The sequence below is a fragment of the Myotis myotis genome, unplaced genomic scaffold, assembly GCF_014108235.1.
Source record: "Myotis myotis isolate mMyoMyo1 unplaced genomic scaffold, mMyoMyo1.p scaffold_m19_p_30, whole genome shotgun sequence".
In the NCBI taxonomy this organism is placed as follows: Eukaryota; Metazoa; Chordata; class Mammalia; order Chiroptera; family Vespertilionidae; genus Myotis; species Myotis myotis.
Window position 1 is genome coordinate 1,024,805 of NW_023416336.1, and position 5,444 is coordinate 1,030,248.

The 5,444-nt window shown below is 38.6% G+C and overlaps 1 long non-coding RNA gene across 1 annotated transcript; it reads right to left on the reverse strand.

Annotated features, from left to right (window-relative positions):
- Positions 1-606: 606 nt before the first annotated feature.
- Positions 607-3,599, reverse strand: LOC118652439. The gene is made up of 3 exons (XR_004966638.1): positions 3,532-3,599; positions 1,798-1,930; positions 607-876 (listed from the first exon to the last, which is right to left on the reverse strand). It is a non-coding gene; the product is annotated as an uncharacterized LOC118652439 (long non-coding RNA).
- Between the last annotated feature and the right edge of the window lie 1,845 nt (positions 3,600-5,444).

Here is a 5,444-nt window from a genome sequence, read left to right on the forward strand (position 1 = left end):
TGGACATCACTGCTGGCTTGACGTCCTCAAAGCAAAATTGATAAAGGCCAGATCAACTAATAGGTAAGCTACACAAATTATTCCATGGGTCACTTCTCTATAATTTACATCTGCAGACCGTTTTTATGTATTTATGTCATTCCACTGTTAATTATTGAGCACTGTTATGACACAACTAGACACTGAAGAAAATATTCTTATTAGCTGTCATGTATTATGTGATTATATGCTGGCATCATACTTAAGGATATTCATTCATTATTTTATTTAATTTCCACCCAAACATCCTGAGATGAGTCCATCTGATTTGAGAGCCCAATCCTTAATCACTGTGCCTCACTGAGTGTCCTTTCCACTAACTCACCGTCTGGGCCGGCATGGGGACAACTACGCATGGGTACCTGGAGGCCCAGGGAACATCTTGAGTAGGAAAGTGAGCACCGTAACTTTAAAGCGTTCATACTCTCTCAGATCACTTCCAGCCTAAGAATCCTATTGGGAATCCCAACCCCAGGTTTTCTCTACTCCACACACCCGGGCTCCCTATTCTGGTTGAGTCACCTAATCCCAAGTAGCCCTGAGGGCTGGAGCCAGCATTCTCACCATTCCTGAGAGTGTGTCCTCTTGAATTTGTTTTTGGAATGTTCTGCTCCTTGACTCTCCTCAGTTGTCTTGGGTCAATCTCAGCTTTGAGACATGCCATTCCTTTTCTGCCTCGAACTGTGTTTGGTGTATCTGGTTATTTTACCTAGAATTCCATTTCTACCTAATCCTGCAGGTTGGTGTCTGCATTTTGATTCTGTCCTAACCCTTGGCCATCTCTTCAATTAAAATAGAATTCATGTCTCCATTCTCCCCTAAGCAGCAAAAGTTAATCTATGAAACACAAAGAGAAAAGGAAGTATAAGAAAAGGGAAGCCTTGGCTATTATACATTATGTATTTAATAGTATTTCCTATACAATTCCTTTCCTCTCTCTTCTTCCCACTTCAGACCATTAAATGTGAGGTTGCACTAACTCAGTGGTCGGCAAACTGCGGCTCTCGAGCCACATGTGGCTCTTTGGCCCCTTGAGTGTGGCTCTTCCTAAGCCTTAGGAGTACCCTAATTAAGCTAATAACAATGTACCTACCTATATAGTATAAGTTTAAAAAATTTGGCTCTCAAAAGAAATTTCAATCTTTGTACTGTTGATATTTGGCTCTGTTGACTAATAAGTTTGCCGACCACTGCCTAACCGGTTTGGCTCAGTGGATAGAGTGTTGGCCTGTGGACTCAAGGGTCCAGGTTTGATTCTGGTCACGGGCACGTACCTTGGTTGTGGGCGCATACCCAGTAGGGAGTGTGCAGGAGGCAGCTGATCCATGTTTCTCTCTCATGTTTCTCTCTCATCAATGTTTCTAACTCTCTATCCCTCTCCCTTCCACTCTGTAAAAAATCAATAAAATATATTTTTTTTAAATGTGAGGTTAAGGAGCAAAATTTTCTTTTACTCTCAGTTCTTAACTCCAGCTAACCCTCAAGATCTGATATCTGAAGAATTTCAGATTATCTGATGTTTTCTTTCTGCTCCTAATCCTTTTTTCTTTCTCTTTTTTCTTTTCTTTTAATAACCTTATCTCTAGATATTTTCCTTCAGAACATTCTCTTTCATAGAACCTATTTCTGCATCAACCTGTGGACCCTACTCTGTTCTTCGATTTAGCTAAAATTTTAGTGTATTGATGTGTACAGTCTGTCTCTCTACTAGGCTAAAATTAACCCACAGAACAAGGAGTAGTTAGAAACAGCACTTACCAAGCTTTACTAATTTTTGAAAGATTTTCTGAAAGAATATGTGCTTTTAGAAATTGAATTCTTCCCTGATAATTTTTCATACACATGCCAGTAGCCATAGGAAGTACTTTAAGCAACATGCTCTTCTCAAGCACTATAGGAACCAAGATCACAGAATTTAACAAATTACTACACTTGAAATAAAGAAATTTCATTGAAAATACTATGTGCTGATTCTTTAAGTATAATCTTCTTATGCACATATGCAAGGAGCTCCTAGTCTATGTGTTCTCATTTTGGAAATCAGCTGTTTCTAATAGCCACATAGTAACCGACTAAATAATATAGTTAAAAATTCTCCGTAATGGCTCTGTCTCCAGACAGGTTTCCTGACTGTGCACTTTTCCCAAAGCTTGCTCACAAATGACCACTCTGGTGCAATAGGAGAAAAATGATGGCCTCAGAGATGATCTGAGACTTTAATATGGGAGCAATAACTCTTTTCCAAAGGTCTCTTGATCCACCTTCACGATATTCCAGCATTCCAGCCAACAATAGGGAGATTATAGAAGGGACCTCAGAGACCTCTCTGTCCAAAATCCTCATTGGAAATTTGAGAAACACAGATGCAAGGAGGGGAAGATAAAGTCAGTTACTCAAAATAACACGTTAAATGGAGGAAATAAATTAAAATCCAAGTCTCCTAAGGCATTATGCAATGAAAGGCAACTGCTGTAATTAGCTAAACCGTTGTGAATAAATAAACATGATGGTGCGCTTCATTCTCTTCATGAATACAAACTCAGGCTTGACCAATGGAGGTTGGTGGAAACAGCATTTTGGCATTTCTCAACCTATTTTAAGAAGCATGGAAGCTTCTGCTTTGACCTCTGGGAACCCTGACCAACAAAGAAAGAAATCTTAGTATTCTAACACCTCTGTGTGATGAGAAGTCCAAGCCACATGGAAAGGTGCTGTGCTGACTGACCCTCTATTTCAGGGGTCCTCAAACTTTTTAAACAGGGGGGCAGTTCACTGTCCCTCAGACCATTGGAGGGCCAGACTATAGTTTTAAAAAAAAAACTATGAACAAATTCCTATGCACACTGCACATATCTTATTTTGAAGTAAAAAAACAAAACGGGAACAAATACAATATTTGTATTTGCATGTGGCCCACAGGCCGTAGTTTGAGGACCCCTGCTATTTCCTCTATTTAACAGCCCAACTGAGCCCTCAGCCAATAGTTAGCTTCAACTTCCACCCCTGAGGTGCAGTTCATTTGATCCTTCATATGACTAAAGCTCCAGCCACTACCTGCATGAGAAATCCCACAGAAAAACCACGTAAGTAAACCCAGTCAACTCACAGAACCAGGAGAAATAATAATAAATCGTTATTTTAAGCCACTGTCTTTAAAAGAGCTAATTGTGCAGCAATAGGTAATCAGACGACCAGCTAATAAAGAAACCACTGAAACATTTTAAACAGGAGAGTGGTAATAATTCAGCTCATAACTGAACATTTTGCATAGGTAGGGCCCTGGGAATCAGACTACTTAGAAAGTAGGAGATAAACACTTTGTCCCCTGCTCTCATACACAATCTAGTTTATTTGAGGTTTGAGGGCTACTGGATGGAACTGCTTGACGTTCCTCCTTCCATGTACATATATTTATCACATAGATTCTGAAGATATCAGAGAGGAAGGGAATGAGGGAGAGCGAGAGAGAGCGAGAAGAATCAAAACACTTACACAGAATTTCTGACCCATGACTGACAAAGTACCAGGTTCCAACTCACGCAGCAAGCTATGAAGATAACACCAACGGTCCCTGCTTCCTGGTGCTCAGACTCTTATGCTTGTGTAATTCCATGCCATGCCAGATAGGGCGGACCCATGTAACCAATATGATGTTGCAGAAATGGCCATGCAACGGGTGAGGTTAGGTTTTAAATGACATTGCAGCTTTTGCCTTGCTCTCTCTTGGATTGCTCATGCTGGTCAAATTTGCTCTCCCCATGTCTGTTTTACTCTATAGTAAAAAGCCTTATGTATGGTCAAACAAAATTCTTTACCACATTGTTTATCCTCAGAAATATGTTGCCTATTCTTGGTCCTCTGTTTTTCCCTCTGAATGTTTAAATTAGTTCATGAAATTATCAACAAAACCTTGTTTGTGTTCTAATTGCACGTCCATTGATCAACATCGTGGAAAGGAACAACCTTAGACTACTGACTCTTTCTCTTCACAAACATAATAGATTTCTCCATATATTTAGGTCTCTTTATAGTTTAACATGTTCTTGTGAGAGTTTGACTATTTTTTATTAGCTATATTCTTAAGTACTTTATATTTTTCTTCCTTGGTAAAACTGGTATCTCTTAGAAATACTTTTTCTAAATCTGTTACTAGAATATAAAATTCAATTGGAATTGATAAGTTGATACCATATTCTTCTTGCTTGCTAACTTCTTCCATTTATTCTAACAATTAATTTTGTATATTCTTTGAGTTTTACATGGTGAAAACATACCATTTGCACATAGTCATAATTTCACTTACTCTCCTACCATGTCTAAATTTTCTGGTATTTTTTTCTAAGTGTACTTTCTACAAAATAGTACACATATAGTTGAATAGAAGATATCTCCAATGTTGGGATACTTTTACATTTCTGATTTTTAAGGAAATGTTTTTAATATTTTCCTTTTGAGTCTCTGTAGGCTTCTTTATTATGTTAAGGAATTCCTCTTTTCTTCTTCTTTGGTAATTTTTTTTATCATTCACTAATAGGTGTAGAAATTCACCAAATAATTTTTTTCCCTTTTACGATGATAGTGTACTGTTTTCCTTTAATTTCTTAATGATTATACTAATAGTTTTTCATAACCCTTACATTTCTGAGGTCAACTCCTTTTTCTTTTCATTTATTATATACTTTGGTGAATTTTATTTGCTTAGTATTTTTGTTCAGAAATTTCATACCTATGTTCTTGAGTCAGACTGGCTTTAAGATTTCTTTCTCAATTGTTGCTTCTCTGTTTTCCTTTTTCCCAAATTCTTTCCCCAATATTTTATAACAAGCATTCAGACAAGCCCGAAGGTTACAGAAATGAACCTCTCTGTGTATCCATCACCAAACAACAGCAACCATCTTCTAATGGCCTCTCATTTCATCCACTTTTTTTTTTACCCTCAAACACATTGGATTATTTTGAAGTAAATCCTGCACAGTATAATTTATCTTTAAGTACTTTATTATGTGGTTCTAAATTAAACTTTAAATAATATAATTACAATACCATAATCACACCTAAAAGGAGTAGAAACCCTCAACATTTTCCAACGGTCCCTTGTAGTCAGTGTCTCACTGTGCGGTTGTGATTAGCTGGTTATTAATCACAGGGAAAGCGAAAGGGAGGCCAGACGTTCTCAGCGTGTCCCTTTGGGCAGCGTCACCAGGAAGCGCCAACTTCCCACCCCAGGCACTACCGGCCCATTTCCCACAATGACGGGGAAGGGACTGGGCAACGGGGAGTGGACACAGGCGCAGTAAAGCTGGGGTGACGTAGGGAAGGTGCCTGTCAGTCTAACCTGGAACAGAATCCACAGCAAATACAGAACATGTGGGAATAGATGATCCCCAGACAAAGGAGCTAGCTCT